General features: G+C 46.8%; 1 protein-coding gene across 2 annotated transcripts in view; it reads left to right on the top strand.

Annotated features, from left to right (window-relative positions):
- YEATS2 (YEATS domain containing 2) overlaps positions 1-24,456 on the top strand; it is a 1,667,962-nt gene that overhangs the window by 1,625,518 nt on the left and 17,988 nt on the right. The gene's annotated exons all lie outside the window — the stretch shown is intronic.

The following is a 24,456-nucleotide window of genomic DNA, read 5'->3' as shown; positions in this document are numbered from 1 at the left end:
TGAAACTTTGGCTCTGCGATGTCCAACGCCGTCTGATGGAGCAAGTACGATACCATGCGCTGGCGATCGCTGTCCAGCTTTGCTACTTTCTGGGTGCTGAGACTGTAGGGCCAAGACGTCCGTCTTTCATCTGTAGCTGTCACTGATGGGAATTAGGCTTAAATCAATGTCCTGCAGGTTATTATGACTTGATACCCGCAGAATCTAGAACAATAGGAAATGTGCCACAGTTGTTAATTCCCTTCAATTTAGTACAAAAACAGTTCATGGTTTTTAACAAGGGGACTGCAAGCAGGTGGTCTGCAATCTTCAAAGGAGTAGCCATACACCATGGGCATAAAATACAAAGACAAAGGCAGAAGGGTAAAACAGGGTCTCTAGCACCTTTAATTGGGTTCTCTCCATTATTCTCTGCCATCTATAGCTACATGAGAATTCTATCTGAATGGATTTCCTCACACAATGGCATTGTCTAATGGGGTAAACACATATTTTCCTCAATGATTAAGTCTAGGTGTTCCTCCTTATCTTAGAACATCTCAGTAGAGAAATCACATGATACCGATTATCAGGGACATGTAGAAACCTTCCTTTAAAAACTGTGCATCAGGTGCACTATGCAATACACAGGCTAATAGTCAAATGTTCAAACAAAAAGACAAGAACTAAAGGGTCCTGATATTTGCATGATTAGGACACATCTGATCCCACCAAAAATTAAAGTAGCAGGAACAGAAGGGAACCGAAAACCAAATTAAAATAGACATTGAAAATTCGTCATGTTCAAAAAGGTAAACATAAGATATCTCCTATTGAGATGGAAAACTTGTCTTACCATAATATTGAGTCAGTTAACCAGTCTATCGCTATCCTGACAGTCAGGCTGGAAAACATTGAAGCAGGCCTAAGGCAAATTCTTGAAAACCAGTCTGGTCATACCAAAGGGAATTATACATAACATAGGGGTCCCTGGTACATCACTGCAGTCTGGAAATGTGAACCTGAACAATACATCAATAATAATAAAAGGTCTGACTGGTGAAAGGAATTTGAAAAAGAGAAATGGGACTAGGACATAGCTAAAATCTCAATAACTAAGCATGATGCGACATTGCTCAGGGGAAGTAACAAAAGAAAAAATCTATAGGAAGAACAAAAAAATTATTTGGGTGATAGTCAGGCATGTGACACAACACCGAGAGTACGGGTGATACACAAAGGCCAAAGTTACACAAATTTTAACTCTACCGTTGGTGACTACACCATATACGGTACTCCTAGCTAATGTTTCAGTTCCTTCTTCAGGAAAAAATGAAAACCTGGTTTTCTTTTAAGGAACAAAAGCCATATGCTACTTAGGAAACACAACATCATTAACTAATGTAATATAGAAATTAGGCCACCTTGAGTCACAGATCTATAATTTCATCCTTAGGTCCAATCAAGGCTACATAAATGTAAGGCTGCCTGTTCCTTTAAGGGAAGGGGCAGTAACGTGACTAACTGCAGGTGACACACTTTGATCCTGTATATCTCTTTTTATTTTCCTTCAATACCATTATAGCCAAATAGACATGCACTGGTGAAGTGTTGTCTTTTATGTTCACAGCATGAAATATCATTATCTGTGGAATTTAGTAACCAGAACAAGTTCAACCAACTGTTGCGTAGCGATGGTCATCGTCATGACCATCCCCTCACAACACAGGGGAGCTTGTAATAGTATCAAAAGCAGCAACAAACATGCAAAAAACAAATAAAAAATAATAAAAACGCACAAAACGTCAAGCCATCAGATATACTTGCTGTGTATCAAGCACAAAAAGCATAGACAAAACAATAGCATGTGTGAATAAGCGGTGACACACAACACCATGTCATGTACTTTATGCACTGTAAACCTGCAGCCCAAAACCCAATATTTGGGCCTGTTTAATTTGTCAGGTTTAAAATCCTTACCCTCCTTTTGACAGTAGATCACCAGGCAATGGAAATCTGCTGTCAAATATAACTTTACTGTTTCTCTTCTAACATACAGGACCAGCAAGAACAATTCATGATAGGACCAAATACATGAAAATAAATTTCCATTACTTAACTGTTACCCTCTTGTCAGTTACTTCGCAACATCAAGCCACCTTAGTTTTACCTTTCTAAAAGTAAAAATTGTTACACTGACACTCCATATTAATTTGGCACCTACAATTTCCACTGTGAAAAATAAGTCTTAATTGGTAAATCGTTCTCATTAAGGCATGTAGCCTTCAAAATTTTAGAAAAGGGCTGCATCTTATTTTCTGTCTAAGACTTAATGCAACACTTCTTTTTCTGTCAAATAAAAGCAACTAGCAGGCATCATTTTATTTTTTTAGAGCGGAGACACAAATGTATCAGTTCTGCAGAGCATTTAACATGATGTTGGGACTTTCGAAGAAATACCTTTTTTTTTATATTTTCCCTTTGGAATTAAGTTCTTTAATTGTATTGATGTTCTTCTGGAGAAACCAGAAATCCCACTTTTAGAGGCCCGTAGGGTCATTCTGCATTTCACAGAGACAAGGCCCTAATTTAAAAGGTCACAAGTGTCAACATGACAACCTCCTCCATTGTTTATGGGAAAACTAAAGATAGCATCTCAGCAGCGTGACTTGAGCCAGCCTCTGTAGCTCTCCTAGCTTCTGCCACTCTGAATCTGTCAAAGACAGTAGGCCTTCCTATTTTCCTTCTAACCTGCAATAATTCATTCTATTTAAAAAAAAAAAAAAATTCCTTTTTAGGCGCTAACATTTTTTTATCTCTATTTCCAGATTATTAAACTACATTTACTGTGAATAATTCACAAACCTTAATAACACACATACCAGTTATTAGAATAAATGCTTGTTGCAATCCCATGCAATGGTACATATTTCATCAACCTCGAATGAATGAACGTCTCAGTAGGCCCAGCTGAAGTTAGAACCTTCAACCTTGATATTAAAACAAGCCTTTGTACTGGCACATTGACTCATTGAATCATAAGAAGGCACAACCTGCAAATATATATCAAACCTAAATGTATGCATTTACTGAAGCCTGAGACACTTTAAAAAGTACTCTGAATGAAAGAAAATGCCGTTTAAACAGTGCTTTTGCCCAAAATCGACTTTGATATTTTAGGCATTAAAAAATCAATATCCTACAATTTTCTTGCATAATATGCATTACCAGAATGTCTATTACACAATCCATGAGTCAGCCATTGAAAATATTAACTTATACTTTATAGAAATGAGCTTGTTTGCTCCTGCGCCAAGGGAAAATTGCACATACAAATGTCATTTTAGCGGTGCAACATAACTTAAATTAAATTTTAATGTTAGGAGGTCATAGTATAGGTATTAAGCTTTATAAATATTAAAAAACGATTTTGAAAGGCACTTATTTTTTAAATAATTTTTCCATAATTAAGAATTTTCTTTAAAAAAAAATTAAAAAAAACAATTATTCTTTTTTTTGGTGCTAATTCCACATATAAAAGCAAGCTGCATCCCTTGCCTATTATTTGGGATACATTAACTCACAAGCCTAAGCGCATAAGCCTAACTTGAAATGCGTCACATTTTTGTGCCACTTTCATTTAAAAGGAAGGTTATGCAAAATTCCACCCATGTTTAACTGGGAAAGTGCTGGCTGAATTGAACATTCCTATCAAATATACTGCAGCTGAAAAGTTTGCCTGTGAACATCTAATACAATGCATCTAAGAAAAATGCTGTAAATGTATTTATTTATTTTTTGCAAAAATAGATAATTTCGTTTTTTTTGGGGCCCTATTTATATCTATTGAATGTGTTTTCTAATTTATTAAGCATTTAACGGCAGTTTTGTATATGTGCACAATTGCTCATTCTATAAATTAAAGAGCAACATATAGCTATATTAGCACATCACATGGTTCATTTCTGGATTTTTTTTAAGTTTCTACTTAATATTAATTAACCAACATTTTACTTAACAAACTGTAAACATCAAGAAGACCCACAAACACACATTGAGCTCATTTCAGATATAAACAGAAAACACTTAGTACACACAATACAGCGCGCTTTAGCCATTTTTCATAAATAGCGCCGTCGCAATTTACTTACAGAACCGTTTGCAGATCCTAGTTGTAAGTCATATTTACAAGAAAAAAAAGAAAACTTTTCTCAATTATTTCCAAGAATAGCGGACCCATACTTTATTAAACGTGATGGGGCCTACTCCGTGCTTCACATATAGTTCATAGGTTGGAGTTCCAATCGGAGGAACCGGACATGAGTCCTCCAACCGAGAGTCCCTTTTACAACCAAGACAAAACAAATTTCCAAGTCTGCTAAGACCAGGCATCTTCGCTCACTAGTCTAGCTTCAAACTTCAAAGGATTATCGTTTACGATAGTCTCGTGAATACACGAGTCCTTCGGCTTTGGTACTTGCAAGTTCCAAATCAAAGTGATTCCCGAAGGGATACCAAACCAAATGTCCAACTAAGGACCAAACCAAGTGTCCAACTAAGGACTGGGAGACGCTCCACTTATACTTAACTGAAAATATCGATGACGTCACCAGAAGACTCGTCTTATCGTGTCGCTCTACCAAACATCAAGGGTCCAAATCAGGGCGATAGCCAGGGCAGCAGTCCTTCGTAGCCGTCGGGAAGCGGGGAACCTTGCAGCACAGACTTTCAGGCCACGTCGACATGCAGGGGTCGATGAAGTGGCGGCCTTCCTCCAGAATTTTCACACGAAGCTCCCCACGGACCTCAGGCTTGGACCGGTACCGCTGGTATCGCCCCACGTTGGGCGCCAACTGAGGTACTGGGTTTTTCAGAACCGGTACTGATCCGGTAACCCAGCGGTGCCAGGGTACACCCAAAGACCTCGGGTACTTTCCTGATTCAGACCACAGAAACTCAGAGTCTTCTAGGTGAAGTCAAAGATCGAATTTATTGGCTGCAGCCAAGTAACAAGCGTCCTAGAAGTACAACAGCACGGTTTGTATGTTCTCAGGAGACTGTGTTTCAATGCAAAGTCAGGTTTCCCAGTTTTTAAGCTTCAGGCAAACATTCTTGACATTTTGGTTGGTCATTCACATGTTTTCACTACAAAGGAAAAAACAGTGTCATGATGAAACCTCATATTTCATGTCATCCAACCCATAATAAATTACCCGGCAAGGCCTAGTATTTTACATCAGATAAGTGTGGACCCCCAATAAAAACGGGCACCTCCCCCTCGTAAAGTAAGAAGAAGAAAAGAGCAGGTGCAGGTGTCAGCAAGATTAGGCAGGGTGTGTGAGCGATAATAAGGGTTTTATGGCATGGTGTGCCTTGATGCTATCTGATTCGGCCACTGGGAGAGGGACTGACCAAACAGGTTTGGCCTGAGGCAATGGTTCCAGCTTGCCCAGGTCAGAGAAAAGTCAATCAAGGTGTACATGTCCTTGGAATCAAATCTGACTGTATTATAAGCCTATGTGAGGGCAACTTTTAAAATGGCTGCCGTGTATAAAATGGGAGCCACGAGTGCAGGACGAAAATGGCGATTTCGAGGTGAAAACGCTGCTGGAATTGAGCGAAAATGCTAATGCTTAGTGTACTAGTCATTATCGGTCTTTTGATACTAAAATCGTACTGCTGTGGCAAAGTAAATTACATGGGTCCAGAATTTTTAGAACCACAATATCCTCTCCAGCAACCCACAAGATGGTTCTGTGGATGGAGTGGTCAGATCAGACACCCTCACAGAACAACAGCAAGCTGATTGCAGGCAAGCCCTTAACCAATGTGCTGAGTTGTTCTCTTTGACCCCTGGAAAAACAAACTGGTGTACCCATGATGTGGACACTGGTGACAGTTTGCCTGTCAAGAACAAGATTTGCAGACAGCCAGACAATGTCAGAGAGAGTATTGAAGCAGAAGTTAAAAAGATGTTGGATTTGTGTGTCATTGAATCTTCTGAGAGTCTCTGGACTAGCCCAGTAGTTTTAGTCCCCAAACCTCACTCCAGGGGAGAGAAAAGGGAAAGTGGTTTTGTGTGCACTACAGGGGCCTCAATTATGTTGCAAAAACCGATGCACACCCAATTCCAAGAACAGATGAGCTCATAGACAGACTAGGGGCAGCCAAATATCTGAGCGCTTTTAATTTAATATCTGGGTACTTGCAGATTGGCCTGACCCCAGGAGTAAAAGAGAGGCCAGTCATTTCTACCTATAGTGGGCATTATCAGTTCACTGTTTTGCCCTTTGAACTAAAGAATACACCTGCCACCTTCCAGAGGTTGGTGAACCAGGTCCTTACTGGACTGGAAACATTTAGTGCAGCTTATCTGGATGACATACCTGTCTATAATTCCACCTGGCAGGATCACCTGATGCACCTAGGGAAGGTTCCCGAGGCTCTGCAAAAGGCAGGCCTCACTGTCAAGGCCACTAAGTGCCAGATAGGGCAGGGGAACATTGTTTACTTGGGTCACCTGGTTGGTGGAGGCCAAGTACAACCCCTCCAACACAGGATCCAGACTATTCTGGCTTGGGAAGTTCCCACAACCCAGACACAAGTCAGGGCATTCCTTGGCTTTACTGTGTACTATAGGAGATTTGTGAAGGATTATTGCACTCTAGTTGCCCCCCTTCACAGAACTAACCTCAAAGAAAATGTCAAAAAGGTTAACTGGAGAGTGAGTTGTCAAAAGGTGTTTAACTCTCTGAAGGAACCTATGTGCTTTGCTCCAGTCCTACAAGCACCAGACTACTCAAGGTAATTCATAGTCCAAACAGATGCTTCTGAAAAGGGGATAAGAGTGGTCCTTTCCCAGAAAAATGATGATGGACATGACCAGCCAGTTGCTTTTATAAGCAAGAAACTACTCCCTAGGGAACAACATTGTAGTGCCATGGAGAGGGAAACCTTTGCCGTGGTTTGGGCCCTGAAGAACCTGAAGCTATATCTGTTTGGCTCTCACTTTATAGTTCAGACTGACCATAGGCCTCTCAGATGGTTACAACAGGTGAAGGGTGAAAACCCCAAACTGCTTAGGTGGTCCATTTCCCTACAGGGAATGGACTTTCAAGTGGAATGCAGACAAGGCCACTTTTGACATGGTTAGCCCCCACTTTCTGCCTGATGTAGCCTAGAAATTGTAGAGCCCAGGGCCCCTGCTAACCAGGTTCCCTGGGCCAGAGCTCTTTCCCTAAAACTGGTGCGATGCATTGGCACAATTGGATACACCTTTAGCTACCACGATATGTCCCTAGTAAAAGGTATTTAGATAACCAGGGCTTGAGGGCAGCAGCATTGATTGTGCCACCCTCTAGGGTCATGCATCCAGATGACCCCAGCACTGCCATTTCAGGCTGGGTGTCCTGATGCAAACCTAAAACACAAACCCAACATGGCACAGTCCCTGTGTGGCCTGTCCACCATACACTGCATATACTATGGGTAAGACACCCCTCTGGCAGACCTTCCAGCCCTAAGGCAGGGTGCACCATATCATATGTGAGGGCATAGCTGCATGACCAATATGTCCCCACTGTGTCCTTGCCAAACCTGGGACATAGTGAGTGAACAAAGCAGCCATTTTAATACATGTGCTGGATATCAACACGGGTTTCCCAGCTACATGATGGCCACTGTGAACCCTGGGTTGTTTGGTATCAAACAGTTCAGAACAGCTCAGAATGATAAATCCAAACTGGTACCAGTAATGGATTTATCCCTAAATGTACTCAGGGGTCACCTTAGAAGTGCCCCCAGCAAAAGCTAACTACTCTGGCATGGTTGCTGACTGATTCTATTCAGCCTGCCACCTCCAGACACCCAATCTTCAAACCTTGGGGGAGAGATCGGTGTCTCTGGTTTGTAGAACAATGCCCTTCCTGGGTAGAGGTGCTAACACCCCCTCCCTCAGGAATGTGCACTGCCCTGGTGGCGAGCTTCAAAGGGTTTACCACATTTGAAACTGGACCCCCAAGCTTGCTGCTAGCAGCAGATGGCCAACCCTTTGCAAACCCCTACTTTTGGTGGGAGCAAAGGTAGGAAACTACATAAAGAGTAGGAGGAGTAGCCTCACCTCGCATGCACCACGGTGGGCATTCAATTTCATTTTCCTCCATCTTTGATGGAAGGAAAATAGCCAATCAAGAACAGGGAAGTGACCCTTCCCACAGGACATGGTCACTGTAGTGGGTCTAGCCACCTAAAGGTAGGTGTCCCATTGGACACTACCAGGTTCCCTTGAAAATGCCCACTAAATTCAGTATTGAGTGGGCACCCCTAGACCTGGTAAACAGATTTGACGGACAAAAAGAAGACCAGCACCAAGAAGATCCAGGACTGCAGAACTGTGGACCTGCTGCACAAAGAAAAGGCACCAAACCCTGCCTGCTGCACCCAGGACCCGACAACCCCTGCTGAGGAGCTGCTGGACAACTGGAAAAACCCTAAAGAACCCCAGAGGGGACCTCCAGGCTAGGAAAATTGACCAAGAACTCACTCCAGAGTGGAGGTACCACTCTGCAACAAGAAGAAACTATCAAACCAGTGAGTGTCACTTCATTGACCAGCCGCTAACTCCCAAACCGGAAGTCACAGTTGGACGCAACACCGCGATGACCCTGAGGACAATCCCTGCAATGTGCCAAGTTCGATGGCACTGCACCCTCCAGTGGTCAAACCGTACCAATACCCCCGAATATTGGTAAGCTGACATCGGACACCGGGAAAGCCAGCCTGCCCAGGCCTGAAAAAGGACCAGGAGGGAGCCCCAGTTGAGCGACTTCAGGAAAGCCTCGGACCTCCCGCCAGAATGCGCCTGTTGTCCTGCAAACGACCCTTGATCCGACTTACCTCCAGCTTCAAAGAGCATCTTTGTGCACAGCTCCTGGCTCACTGATTCGCTCTGCACCCGGCCGCCCTGTGCCCTGCAGCAAAGAACCTGCTGTGCCCTAAGTGTTCCTAACGCCTTGTGACCTCATCACTCCAAGGGGACCCCAAGGAACCACCTCTAAACTTACCTGGGTAGACCTTTTCCAAGTGGTCCCTCACAGTGGCCTTGCACTTGCTCCAGAGACCTTTCACCACTGCCCTGCCGGAACCGGGAGCCGCCCGAACTTCTCCAGCTGGCACAGTATGCCCACCGACGACCTCGACCAACCTGTAAAGGAAGAAGGTGGTAAACCAACTGTACGATTTTATATGTATCTTTAAAGGTGACTTACATTTATTCCTATGGTGCGTAATCATGCACAAAAAGATTATTTTAATTAAACTTCAAAAATCCATATCTTAAAAAGTACTTAACCAATTCTGATAATTTTCGGCTTAAAATTACATAAAAATCTGAAGAATTTTTATAAATTAGTCTTGAGTTATTCCTTTGAGTGCGTGAGTTGCAAGATTGATACTATGAGTACAACTAATGCTTTGCACTTCTCCAAGATTGGCCTAACTGCTGGACCAAACTACCTTAAAAATTGGAGCATTAGGTGATCTAGTTTTTACCCCTGTAAACCAACGTGTGGTTGCCTGGACCCCCTGCACAGTGTGCCTAACTTTGCACACTACATAGTGGGCTAGCCTCCTACAGCCCTTCAGTGTCTTGTTGAACCTTTCAACATGTCCTTTGGTTTGTGGATTATATGGTGTGTTGAACTTGTAGGTCACCCCACACTCATTCCACATGTGTTTCAGGTAAACTGAGATGAAGTTGGCACCTCTGTCTGAAGCCACCTCCTTATGAAACTCTACCCTGGTAAAGATACCAATGAGGGCTTTTGCTACTGCAGGGGCTGTAGTAGATCTAAGCAGAATTGCTTCAGGATACATGGTATCATGATCCTCTACTACCAGTATATATTGGTTCACTTAGGTTGTAAGTGGTTCAAGTGGACCTACTTTGACAACGCAAACACTTTCAAAGGGAACCCCAACCATTGGTAGTGGAATTAGGGGGGATTTGGGTGGCCACCTGCCTTAACACTGGCTTGGCAGGTGACTCAGGAGCTGCAAAACTCCTTCACCTTTTGTGACATGTTGGGCCAGTAGAAATGGCAAGCCTATTTCAAGTTTTAGTTTGGCCCAGAAGCCCAGCTAGGGAGATGTCATGTGCAAGTGTGAGGATGAATTCTCTAAACTGCTGAGGCACTACCACTCCCCTGGTTGCACCAGTTTGGGGTCTATGGCCTCAGTTTACAAGAGTCCTTCATCCCAATAGACCCTGTGGGAGCCACTGACATCTCTGTTTTCCTATGCAGCAGCTTGCTGTTGTGCGCCTTCAAGAGTGGGACAGTTTCTCTGTCCCTGGGATAGCTGGTCCCTAGAGGGTCCCCCTGGACTTGGGAGCTCAGCCTGGCACGGTTCAGGTTCCAATGACTCAGTTCCCTCCGATGATGATAAGACGTCTTCCTGAGAAGAGGAGTATTGTGCTTTTTGCTATACAGAAGCAAGTACTCTTGCCTTTCCTATGGGACGGTTGGGCCATTATTCCAGGTTCCAACACTTAATTTTCACCGTGCTCGGCTTTGTGCTCTGGTCTTTACTCACATCATCTCAAGGATTCCCAGCATTGCTACATGGGTTTTGAGATCTACCTCACCCCATGCTGAGAACTCCAGGTCATTCCCTAGCAGACATTCAGTTGGGATTGCAGAAGAGACCACTACCTGTTTCTGGCCAATAGCCCCTCCCCATTACAAAGTCACTGTAGCCCTGGGCTGGACCTTAGTTAAATTGTCAGCACTGGTACCTGGATATGTTTGTCCAGCTAAGTATTGTCCTGGGGAAACCCATGGTGACACTGGCACCTTTATCCCTCAGGGCTTTTACTCTAGTTCCATTAATCAAGGAATGCTGTTTGCATTTGTTCATATTAGGGGGTAGACAGCAAGAGTGGCAACATCTACCCCACCCTGAAAGACAAAAATATTGTGATTTGCCCTGGGCACACTGTAGGTCCCACCTAGAGACTGGCTATACCTGTGCTAGCTGGTACAGTACTAGGGGGATTCTTTTTGGGACAGGCCAAGTCTCCAGTTTGGTGTCCAGTCTGTCTAGTATTGAAAACACCAGGCCTTTTTGGGATCAAAGTTTTTATCTTTGTACCCATGAGTGGGTGGTGAAGAGCTTTAGGGCCCACCGTCCTGAGCAGGTTTTTGGGGACCTTTAGAAGACTATTTTTATCCTTGGGTGTCTCACCACTCTTCCCTTGGGGAGGCTTAGTAACCCCTTTGTTTGATCACCCCTAGCAGAAATCTTGGTCACCCTAGTCTTGACCCAATGATCTGCCTTCTTTCCCAATTTGTGGGGAGAAATTGGACGTGGGTCTGCCAGATATCGATGCAACTTTTCATTAAAGCACTTACTTAAGATGTGTTCTTTCATAAACAAATTATAGTCATGCACTTCATTCCCAGTTAACCAACCATCTAGTGTTCTCACAAAGTAGTCTATGAAATCAACCCAGGACTGGCTCGAGGTTTTGTGCGCCCTCCTGAAACTAACTCTATACTCATCAGTGGTTAGTCCAAAGCCCTCAATCAGGGTAGCCTTCATAAGGTCATAGGACTCAGCATCTGCTCCAGTGAGTGTGAGTAATCTATCCCTACACTTACTAGTGAACAGTTCCCAAAGCAGACCTCCACAGTGAGACTTTTTCACTTTCCTCATTCCACAAGCCCTCTCAGAGGCTGTGAACCACTTGATGTCATCACCATCCTCATACTTGGGGACAATCCCTTTGGGGATTTTAGAGTCACAAGATAGCGCTCTTTGCCTAGGTATTAGGTTGTTGCCACCATTAGTGGGTACTAGGCCCAATTCTGCTCTCTCCCTCTCTGTAACCAGGCGCTGTCTTTCCAAAGCTAGTCTTTTGGCCATGCTTGCTAAAAGGAGGACCTCTTCAATGAGGCTGCCCTCAGTGTTCCTAGAGGAATCGGACTCCCCTGTGGGAGACCCAGATCCTGTGAGTACTATCCTCGGAGTCAGAGGCACAGAGGCCCTGTCCTCCATAGTTAGGTTAGTCGGGGTAGGTCATCCTGTAGATCCTAACCTCTTCCCCATCTGAGAGGAGATCATCCTCCTCAATAGGGTGTTCCTTTGGATGCTCTGCCAAGAGCACCTGGAGCTGGATTTTGGTAGGGTTGGAACCTGTGTTTAATCTTTTTGAGACTGCAGAGGAACCTTAGCTCTCATTTTGAGATGGAGGTAAGGGGTCAGGTTAAGTTCCAAAACCATGTCCTCTGAGCTTCTCATTATGCTACTAAGGTGGGGAATTTCTTTTAGGAACTAAAACTACTTCTACTTACGTACCCCTAACTGTAATACCTTTTTTAACTTAAAAGGAAATGCTAAAGGGGAGTTAGCCAACGCCATAGCAGGACTTATAAAAATTTGGAAAAATTGACAATTTAAAAATCACTTGAATCTATAGGGAATTTTGGATTGTGTGATCAAATGTTGGCTGAGTAGTCCATCAAATGCAAAGTCGTAGATCCCACAGCTGACCCACCTATGTAGGAATCTGCCTCTGTATATACTATACCAAAGTAAGGAGCATTTGTTGTACATTCACAGTCAAGAAAATGAGGTGCTCACTCAATGACTAACCCCAGACCAATGTTTTCCGTATCAAAAAATATACGTTGTTTCTTTATTTCTAGAGCCAAAAGGATCTTCATTGCAGGTAAGTACAGTTTCAAGAATGTATCACTTTCAAATATCAGATGCTTTTTATTTAGAATTCCACAGTTAAAACAATTTACAGATAAGTAAAACTGTTCAGTTTCAAAAGTGGATACTTAGCGCAGTTTTGCATAGAAAGCAATGCAATCCTAGGTGAGGAAGAGTAGCAACTCAATTTGCTGGTAGGTATTCGACTTAAGATCCTAGTCTTCAGTGGTTAGGGTGTCCACAGGGCAAAGTTTAGGAAGACGCCAAGGGTGCACCACCAGCAACATGGAGGTGACCGGGTGCAGAGGTCAAAGTTGGTGTCGGACACCCAATGTAATCCTAAGGAGATGGGGGCACTTAGCAGAAAGCAGCTTGCAGGTAAGTACCTACAACGTCGGGCACAGACCTGGGTGGGTTTAGATCAGGGGCCACAGGTCTGCACCAAACACACACCCTCATCGGCACAGGGCGACTGGGTGCAAGGTGCAAACACAGCATTGGGCATTCATTGGTTTTCAATGATGGAACCACGTGGTCACAAGGATGCTGCAGGCTTGGTCCAAGGAGTCAACTGGATGAAACCAACTGCTGGACAGATAAGTAGAGAGCCCACTGGATGTATCTGGACCATCGGTTGGGTTCCCCAAGGCCAGGGGGCTGCGGGTGCAGGGGAACCTTTAGGCATCGGGAAGTCTTCACCGGAGCCAGTTGCGGTCAGGGGGTCCTCTGGATTTAGGCTGCAGGCGTCATTGTGTTGGCCAGGAGGGTTCAACACAGGGTGGACTCAAGGTCGGAATCGCCTGGGGACCTTCTCTGGACTGTGGGCCACCTGGGCACGGGCTGTGGGTGTTGTGTGCAGAGTGGGCAGGACTTGTGGTTCTGGCCACCTTCTTAGAGGTTTCTTTGTGGACAGAGCCACTGTCCTCTGGACATCTTTGTCCCTGGGTAGGCAGGCAGTCCCCTGGGGGTTTGTAGAGATCGCTTGTCCTGCAGGACGAGTCGTCTCCTTGTAGTAGGAGTCTTGAAGATGCAGACAGGTCAGTAAGGCTTGGGCCAAGTCAGTTGTCATCTGGAGTCTTCTCTGCTGGCGCAGCTCTTCAGTCCTTTTTCTTATTAGGTCGCCAGGAATCTGAAGAGCAAGGTTGAGGGGTTCCCCTAAATACTGGGTTTATGGGCGTTACAGGGGTCAGAGGGCAGTAGCCAATGGCCACTGTCCCTGAGGGTGACTGCACCTTTCTTGTGCCCACTCCCTTTGGGAAGGGGGGCACATTAATAAACCTATTGGCTAATATCCTCCAAAGCAAGATGGAGGATTCTGCCAGGAGGGTTTCACCTCAGCTCTGGGCACCCTAAGGGTGGTCCTTGCTGGGGTGGGCACAACTCCTGGTGTTTACTAATTTTTCCACAAGATCTGCCACCAAGAGTGGGGCTTGGTCCAGGGGGCCGGCATCTTTCACTAGCTGGTGTGCCCTGGGGTACTATAATAGTAGGCCTGAGCCTTTGAGGCTCACCACTAATTGTTGCAGTTCCTGCAGGGGGGAGGTGTGAAGCACCTCCACCCAGAACTGAGTTTGTTCCTGCCCCAGAGAGCTCAAAGGCTCTCACCCAATGGGGTCAGAAACCTGTCTGTTAGTGGCAGGCTGTCAGACACGGTCAGCCTTACACTAAAGGGTTGGGTGAAAGACAAGGGGCATCTCAGATGCCCTCTGTGTGCATTTTACAATAAATTCAACACTGGCATCAGTGTGGGTTTATTGTGCTGAGAAGTCTGATACCAAACTTCCCAGTCTTCAGTGAAGCCATCATGGAGCTGTGGAGTTCATAATGACAAACTCCCAGCCCATGTACTTAATATGGCTACACTGCACTTACAGGGTCTAAGAATGGACTTCGACACAGTAGGGGCATATTGCTCATGCACCTATGTCCTCACCTGTGGTATAGTGCACCCTGCCTTAGGGCTGTAAGGCATGCTAGAGGGGTGTTTTACCTATGCCACAGGCAGTGGTTTGTGGGCATGGCACCTAGAGAGGGATGTCTTGTCGACGTTACTTTTTCCCTCCCACCAGACCACACAAGCTACCATGGCATGTGTTTGGTGAGGGGTCCCTTAGGGTGGCTTAATACATCCTACAGCCCCTAGGGGCCCTTGGCACCACTGGTACATTTTACAGGGCACTTAGCTGTGTACCAGGGGTGTGCCAGTTGTGGAAGCAATGGTACAGTTTAGGGAAAGAACACAGGTGCTGGGGCCTAGTTAGCAGGATCCTATAGCAAAGTACCCTCTTTTTGGCATGGTTACCCCCACTTTTTGCCTTATTTCGATTTGTTTTGACTGTGTTCAGTGGGATCCTGCTAACCAGGACCCCAGTGAATGTGCTCTCTTCCTCCAAATTTGGTTGCTGGAACTTCACACACCCCACATTTGGCATATTGGTGCCCCCATTTAAGTCATTAGTATATGGTACCAGAGATTCCCCATGGGCTGCAGCATGTATTATGCCACCCATGGGGAGCCCATGCAAAAGTGTATCTGCAGGCCTGCCATTGCAGCTTGCGTGAAAGGGCGCATGCACCCTTTCAACTACAGGTCACTGAAAGTCACCCCTCTGGGAGGTCCTCCTAGCCCAAAGGGCAGGGTGCAGGTACCTGTGTTTGAGGGCACCCTTGCATGAGCAGAGGTGCCCCCACAACCTCTAGTTCCATTTCATGGCTACAAAAGAGGTGTGGCACCACACCACCCACAGGTCAGCCACTGTCCTTTGCCAGGCCAGCAGCTTGTGTGGGGACGAGGTTGTGATGCATTCAAACACAGAGGGTCAAGCCAGAAGTTGTCTACCACCCACCCCCCTACAGTGTCCAAACCCTCCTAGTGTGATTCTGCAAGACCGTTTACGTCCAGTTGGAGAGAGGATTCAAAAGCATCTCCCTCACTGGCGGTCCATAACATTAGACAAATGGGTCTTGCAGATCATACAGAAGGGATCTTGCTCAGAGCTCCTCTAGAGGGGTTTTACCATCTTGGATTCAAGCTTAGCAGGGAACTCTAGGAGCGTCTGAGTGGCCAGTGCCGGCAAGTGATGTCAGAGCCCCCTCCTGATAGGTGGTCGCCCAGGGAGGTGATCAGACCCCCTTTCAGGGCTATTTAGGGTCTCCCCTTTTTTTGTGGTTCCACAGATTCGGCAGATCCAGCAGGAATCCCCTGCACCCTCCACTTCGATTCCTGACCAAAGAAACTGCATCTGGACGCTCCTGGACCCGAAAAGGAGTATAGCCTCTATGGTATTTTTGGTATTTGTGTCACCAAAATAAGTGTTTTCTTTCATGTATGTAAGTGCTAAGTGTGACTACAATGGTATTGCATGAGCTTTGCGTGTCTCCTGGATAAGCCTTTGCTGCTCATCCACAGCTACCTCTAGAGAGCCTGGCTTCTAGACACTGCCTACACTACACTAGTAAGGAATACCTGGACCTGGTATAAGGTGTAAGTACCAAAGGTACTCACCACACACCAGGCTAGCCTCCTATACTTTCTGATACCCAAAGGGAACAAGGACCATCACCCTGTTCATCAATCTCTTCCTCAAAGAGGAGAAATTCAAAAAGCTTGCTCTAGCTAGGTTTTTTTCTGCCCTAGACTAAGGAGACTGTATGGTACTGTTGGACTTGCAGGATGCGTATTTCCATATCCTCATCCTGCCTGCTCACAGGCGATACCTGCGGTTCAGGATGGGCCACAAGCACTTCCAGTTTTCCATGCTCTCCTTCGGCCTCACCAGTCTCACTTCACTAAAGTGATGGCAGTGGTCACAACTCATCTGCGCAGGTTAGGGGTTTCAGTTTTCCCCTACCTCGACGACTGGCTATTAAAGGCTCCTTCACTCCAGGCTGTCCTCACCCACCTTCAGACTACGGCGAACCTCCTGCATTTGCTGGGGTTCACTATAAACATGCCGAAGTCACACTTAACTCCCACTCAGATGCTCTCTTTCATCGAAGCTGGTCTGGGCACAGTGGAGTTTTGGGCCTATCCAGTTTTGAGCCTATACTCCGAGCAGCGAGTCTAGGATATTCAGGTTATGATTCAGATGTTTCGTCTCTATCCTGGTTTCAGTGAGACCGACTCTGAGGCTGCTGGGCATCATGGCCTCCTGCATCCTGTTAGTAAAACATACTGGATGGCATATGTGGGCTCTGCATTGGGACCTGAAGTTCCAGTGGGCCTCAGCATCAGGGATATCTCTCTGACATGGAGTCAGATCTTGGAGAAAGCTGCAAAAGATCTGCAGTGGTGGTTAAAGAACCGCAGTTGGGTCAGAGGCAGACTTCTCTTCTTTGCCCTACCAGATTTCATAGTAGTGGCATGTGTCACTTCTGGGATGGGGTGGCCATCTGGGAGAGGTGGAGATCAGAGGTCTCTGGTCTGCGGCGGATCCAGATTCTATATAAACTTACTGGAGCCCTGGGCAATCCATCTAGCGTTGAAGGCATTTCTTACAGTTGTCGAAGGGAAGATGGTGCAGTGTTCTCTGACAACACCACCGCAATGTGGCACTGTCACAAGTAGGGCAGTGTGGGGTCGTGGACCCTTTGTCAAGAGGCCGTGCGCCTTTGGACATGGCTGGAACAGCACGGCATAGCCCTGGTGTTTCAACACCTGGCAGGTTATCTGAACACCAGGGCGGACAGACTCAGCCATCGTTGCTTATCGGATCATGAGTGACATCTCCATCTGGAGGTGGCACAAGGACTCTTTCATCAGTGGATAGAGCCTTGGGTAGATCTGTTCACCTCCTAAGAGAACACACAATCTCAGCAGTACTGCACATTTGAGTTTCCAAGGCAGCACTTGCTCTGCAACGCCTTTCTTCATAAGTGGAGCTCAGGCCTCCTGTACTCCTTTTTACCAATACCACTTCTGCCCAGAGTTTTCAAGAAGATCAAGAACAACTGGGCCCAAGTAATCCTGGTGGCGCCGGACTGTGCACAAAGAGTCTGGTATCTCGAACGTCTGAAAATGAGCATCGATCCTCCAATCAGGCTGCCCCTTCGGGAAGATCTTCTGTCACAGCAGCAAAGGAAAGTTCTTCACCCGAACCTGTCAACTATGCACCTTGATGCGTGGAGACTTAGCGTTGACAGTCTTTGACCTTCCTCCTTAAGTCTGTAGAGTTATTCTGGCAGCCAGGCGTTCCTCCACCAAGATGGTGTACACCTGCCATTGGAAATGCTTTGTATATTATTGTACAGAAAGATCTATTGATCCTCTTACTGCTACTCTCTGTGAAATTCTTCTCTTTATATTGTCCTTGCCCAGCAGGGCTCTACATTGAGAACACTTAAGGGATATCTTTTTGCTTTATCAGCTTTTCTCCGGCTGCCCGATCAGCGTTCTTTATTCAAATCTCCTATTGTAAAAATAATTCCTTATAGGGCTTATTCATATGTTTCCTCCTACACCCTTTTCTCATACCTCATTGGGACTTGAATCTGTTTTCCCTTTTCTCATGTGTGCTCCCTTTGAGCCTTTGCACAATTGTCCCCTCTGGGTGCTCACCATCAAGCCAGCCTTCTTATCTGGCTATAACATCTGCAAGGAGGGTGAGTGAGATGCAGGCTCTCTTGTTAAAACCTCTGTATCTGATAGAGACTTCTAGTTGCAGATTCCTTACCTTAGAATTTTCCCCAGCCGTCAGACTAGATCTGGAGATTTTTCTTCGAGCAGTACCCTTGCATGCTGTCAAGTGACGTCAGTCGTCTCGGAGTTCATCTTTGGCGTTGTGGTTGCCGTGATGACATCTGGGTCGTACACAGGCGCCACTTCGGCACGGTGACCTCAGTTCTTTTCTTTCTGTGCCATGCGCTGATCCAGAAAAAGCTACTCTGCTTGTTTTTTCATAAATTTAGACACTTTTGTCTAATGTTTTGGTGACTTTGGGTGCGTCGAGGATGTCCCGAAGACCGGGTTCAAACTATGTTATGACTGTCACCACTTGATGTCGTGCTCTGAGTGCCGGGCCTTGCATTCGAAGGCTTTGAGGGAGCGATCTCTAAAGCTCATGGTGGCTCGACGCTCAACTCCACATTGCTCTTGCTCGAGAGGAAGGTCTCGAGACCACTCGCGGAGGTCACCACTCGCCTTCTTCCAAGTCTTTGGGTCACTTGTGTTGGAAAGTACCCTCCTTTTGGCATGGTTACCCCCAACATTTGCCTGTTGTCCGTGTATTTTGACTGTATTCACTGGGATCCTTCTAATCAGGACCCCATTGACTATGCGCTCTCCCACTAAATTTGGTTGTCCCTAACTTTTTACACCCCACAATTGGTATACTGGTGTCCCCATGTCAGTCCCTAGTATATGGTACCTAGGTACCCAGGCCATTGGGGCACCAGGGGTTCCCCATGGGCTGCAGCATGTATTATGCCACCCTTGGGAGCCCATGTAAAATGTGTCTGCAGACTTGCCATTGCAGCCTGCGTGAAAAGGTGCATGCACCCTTTCACTGCAGGTCTCTGCACCAGGTCACTATAAGTCGCCCTTATGGCAGGCTGTCCTCGCCTAGAGGGCAGGGTGCAAGTACCTGTGTGTGAGGGTACCCCTGCATGAGCAGAGGTGCCTCTACGAACTCCAGCTCAATTTTCCTGGACTGTGCGGGGAAGCCATTTTAGCAGTATACTGGACATAGGTCAGTACCTGTGTCCAGCTACATAATGGTAACTCCAAACCTAGGCATGTTTGGTATCAAACATGTCAGAATCATACCGCAATACTGTTGCCAGTATTGGTTGTATGATTCCATGAACTCCGGGGGCTTCTTAGGGGACCCCCAGCTTTGCTCCTACCAGGTTACAGGGTTTTCCCGGGCAGTCCGCACTGCTGCCATCCTACAGACGTGTTTCTGCCCTCCTGCTGCTTGACCAGCTCAAGCCCAGGAGGGCAGAACAAAGGATTTCCTTTGGAAGAGGGATGCAGCAGACTCTCCCTTTGGAAGTATGTGTTACATGGTTTGGGAGGGTAGGCTCGCCAAGCCACTGGTATGCTTCGAAGTGCACATTTGGTGCCCTCCTTGCATAAACCAGTCTGCATCAGTTCAGGGACCTCCAGTCCCTGCTCTGGTGCGAAACTGGACAGTGGAAAGGGGGGTAACCACTCCCCTGTCCATCACCACCCCAGGGTGGTGTCCAGAGCTCCTCCGGGTGGCCACTTGATTCTGCCATCTTTAATCCAAAGTGGGCAGAGGCCTCTTGGAGCATCTGAGTGGCCAGGTCAGGCAGGTGATGTCACAGCCCCCTCTTGATAGGTGGTCACCCTGCTAGATGACCAATCCCCCCTTTTAGGGGTATATAAGGTCTCTGTCTTGGGTGGGACCCTAGATTTGTAGTGCAAGATTCCAAAAGGACTTCTCTGCACCATTTACTTTGACTTTGAGCAGGGGACAGTTTTGAGACAGGGGACAGTTTCCCTATTAAAAGTGAAATTTACAGGCAACCTGACCGTGTAAGAGACTGCATCAAAGCTGGGGTGCAAAAGATGCTAGATCTAGGAGTCATTGAGCACTCTGACAGTTCCTGGGCGAGCCCAGTGGTGCTGGTGCCAAAACCTCACTCTAAGAATGGGAAAAGAGAGTTGAGGTTCTGTGCGGTCTCAAAAACGGATGCTTATCCTATCCCTAGGGCAGATGAGCTCATAGATACACTGGTATCTTAGCACATTAGGTCTGACTGCAGGCTATCGGCAGATCAAGTTATCAGAGGATGCTAAAGCAAAGACAGCATTTGCAACCATTGGAGGGCATTATCACTTCACAGTGATGCCTTTTGGTTTGAAAAATGCACCTACCAGTTTTCAGAGGCTGGTGAATACAGTCCTCCAAGGTTTGGAAGCTATATTCAGTCTATCTAGATGATATAGATATCTTTAGCTCCACCTGGGATGACCACCTGGTCTACCTCTGGAATGTCTTGACGGCCCTGCAAAAAGCAGACCTCACTATCAAGGCCTCTAAGTGCCAGATAGGGCAGGGGGAGGTTGTCTATCTGGGCTACATTGCATGCACCCTTTCACTAGCAGGTCACTGCACCAGATCACTATAAGTCACCCCTATGGCAGGCCCTCCTAGTCCAGAGGGCAGAGTGCAAGTACTTTGTGTGAGGGCACCCCTGCACTAGCAGAAGTGCCCCCATGGGCTCCAGCTCCATTTTCCTGGATTTTGTGCCTGCAGGGATGCCATTTTATGCGCTCACTGGACAAAGGTCACTATCTGTGTCCAGCTACCTAATGGTAACTCCGAACTCTGAACCTAGGCATGTTTGGAATCATACCCCAATACTGTTGCTAGTATTGGAAGTATGATTCCATGCACTCTTGTTGGCTCCTTTGAGGACCCCTAGCATTGCTACCACCACTCTTACATGGTTTTCTGGGCAACCCAAGCTGCTCCCACCCACAGAGAGGTTTCTACCCCCCCCCCCCTCATGCTGCTTGAGCTGATCAAGCTCAGGAAGGCAGAACAAAGGATTTCCTTTGGAGAGGAAGGTAACACCCTCTCCCTTTAAAAATAGGTGCGACTGACTTGGGAGGGGTTGCCTCCCCAAGCCACTGGTTTTGCTTTGAAGGGCACATTTGGTGCCCTCTGTGCAAACCAGTCCACACCAGTTCAGGGTCCCCAGTCCCTGCTCTGGTGCGAAACTGGACATTGGAAAGAGGGGGACCACTCCCCTGTCCATCACCACCCAAGGGGTGATGTTCAGAGCTCCTCCAGTGGGTCCCTGGATTCTGCCATCTTGTTTCGAAGGTTGGCAGGGAACTCTGGGAGCATCTGAATGGCCAGGCAGGTTACGTCAGAGCCCCCTCCTGATAGGTACTTACCTAGCTAGGTGACCAATCTCCCTTCCAGGGCAATGTAGGGTCTCTTTCTTGGGTGTGTCCTCAGATTTGGCTTGCAAGATTCCAGCAGGGTACCTGTGCAACCTTCACTTCGACTTCTGTCCTCCGGAACTGTGACAGGACCCTCCAGGACCCAACACTCTGCTTCCAAGAAGAACTCTTCTGCAGCATTGTTTCCAGGTCTCCTGCCAGCAACTGTAACATTTCCACCATCTGTGCATCCACTGAGGACAGCGTGTCTTCAGTCTGCACTAGACGAAAGAAGGAATCTCCCTTGGAGTGAAGTAGTCACTCCCCTGCATCCACAGGCACCTGCCACAATGACGACCGGCTGCGTGGATCTCCCCTCATCTTGAGCTGCGTGGATCTTGCATCATGGGTGGTGGTCCGGAGTATTTCTCTTGGTCCTCTCTGCCAGCTGTCCAACTTTGATGGAGGTAAGTCTTTGCCTTCCCTCACAGGACAGTATCTTGTTTGCATCTCCTCCAAGGGATCTTCAGGTGACATCTAGCCCCAGACCCCAGCACTCCTTCCTGCGACGTACAGCCCTCTTGTGGTTCTTCTGCGTTGTATAATCCCTTTCTGTAGTGCTGCGTGGGCTCCTTCTGCAACTTCAGTGTCCCCGTCTTGTGGGTGCTGCCTCCACTCCTGTGGGTCCTCTGTGTCGCTGAGGATCTCCTGTGACTCCCTCCTAGGTTGAGTCCTCCTGCACCTTGCTGGTCCCTGGCAGCACCACTTTTCCACTAATCGCAAATTTGCCTTTGTCAAGGCTTGTTGGTGGAATTCCTGCACTGACACCCATCTGCAATCTTCACTTCAGCGTGGGACATACTCTGCATCCATCAGGAACGCTTCTCCTGCTCCAGGTCTGCAATGCTGACCTGTTCTTCCTCACCGTCAACCAACTCCTGCAAGTACAGCTGGGTGGGTAGTAGCTCCTACTCCTTCTCGACTCCACTGTGACTTTCAGACTTGGTCCCCTTTCTGCCGGAATCCACTGCTGGTTTCTTGCAGTCTTGTCTGGGTGTCTTCTTTCCTTCCTTTTGGGTGGTTTGGGAAAATTCCAGTGATTTACTCCTGCTCTCCTGGTTGCTGGGGGATTCTGTGTTACTTACCTCTGTGGTTTTCTAGTACTCCCACCTCCCCCCTAAACATTCCACTTACCTAAGTGGGGGTCCTGTGTTCGCATTCCATTTATTTTTAGTATATGGTTTGGGCTCCCCCTAGGGTCACTATTGGTTATTGCTATTTGTACTGTTTTCTAACCTTTTCTATGCCTATTACTGTTTACTAGTGTATATAATTAGTGTATTACCTCCTGGTCGAGGGCTGCCCTTCTAGTACTTTGTGAGTATTGTGTTCCAAAAATAAAGTACCTTTATTTTTGTACAACTGAGTGTTTTCTTTTAGGTGTGTGAGTGCTGTGTCACTGTAGTAGTTGTGCATGAGCTCTGCACGTCTCCTAAATAAGCCTTGGCTGCTCATCCACAGCTACCTCTAGAGAGCCTGGCTTCTAGACACTGCCTACACTACACTAATAGGGGATACCTGGACCTGGTATAAGGTGTAAGTATCTTAGGTACCCACCACACACCAAGCCAGATTCCTACAATAACCCACTCATCCTCCCTGCTTGCAAACTGATTTCTAGGGACAGGTATTCCCTTTCAAGGGCCTTGACTCTGGCACACCATTTTCAGTGTTCTTTATGGATCTGCGATTTAGCATGGAAAGTCGTTAAAAGAAACTGATGTGTCACCACTCCGAGGCTGCACCTATTGTTGACCCCCAACATCAGCACCGTGACCACGGCGCCAATGACGAACGCGGATTAGACCGACACCACCTGACTGCGCACAAGGGTACTTCTCAAAGAAAAATCTCCGGATACAGTCTGACACCTGGGAGAAATTCTAAGGTAAGGAATCTGCAACTAGAATATTTCTCTACCAGATAAATCGTTACCAAAGGGTAAGTAACTTGCTGATCTCACCACGTTTCCGGACAAGGTAGTGCTTTGCACTCATGCCTATTTTCTCTGTAAGGTGGTGACCCCATTTCATCTGGGTCAGCTATCACCCTACCTACCTTCCTTGATCCCCAGCATCCCTCTAAGGAAAGAGGAGCGACTCCATCAACGGGACCCATAAAGAGCATTGTGGTGCAACCTTGACCGCACGAAAAAGAATTCCGGTGGCTGGCCAAATCTTTGTGGAGTATGTCGGAGCGAAGAAAGGCCTTCTGAGGGCTTGAGGGCTCATTCCACCAGGGATAAAGCTACTACCACTGCATTAGCAAGAGGTGTACCAGTCCTGGACACCTGTCAGACTGCAACGAGGGCGGCTCTACACATGTTTGTCAAACACTACTTCCTGAACAGCCAGGTCTGCAGAGACGGACACTTTGCCTGTTCAATCCTGCAGGACTTTTTTAGTTTGAGGAGAATTTATCCGCAACCCCCGCCAGGAGGTTATGGCTTGGGTATCTATTCTAAAGGTGAGTAATCTGCAGCTAGAAGTCTTAATAAGATGAACAAGTTACTTCAGTAACGTATTATCTGGTAGAGACTATCTAGCTGCAGATTCCTTACTCCCAACCATGCCTCCCGGCTCTGCTGACTCATTTCCTAGAGTTGAGGGTCATCCCTTTCAGGGCCCTAGCTTTTTCTCACAGACAAAACTGTCAGTTCTTTCCATGGGTCTGCGCTTCTGGCGTGGAAGTTTGTGGAAAAGTAAGTGACGTACGCGTGCCTGGATGGTGCCTTTATAGGCGACTGTGACATCACAGACAGTTCCAGTGACGCCGACGACACCACATAGATCCATACAATGCCACCCAATGGCGCGCCGATGGGTATTGCTCAGCAAAAGTTCCGG

This window comes from Pleurodeles waltl, chromosome 11 (genome assembly GCF_031143425.1).
Source record: "Pleurodeles waltl isolate 20211129_DDA chromosome 11, aPleWal1.hap1.20221129, whole genome shotgun sequence".
Classification (NCBI taxonomy): Eukaryota; Metazoa; Chordata; class Amphibia; order Caudata; family Salamandridae; genus Pleurodeles; species Pleurodeles waltl.
This window is presented reverse-complemented; position numbering and strand designations above follow the sequence as displayed.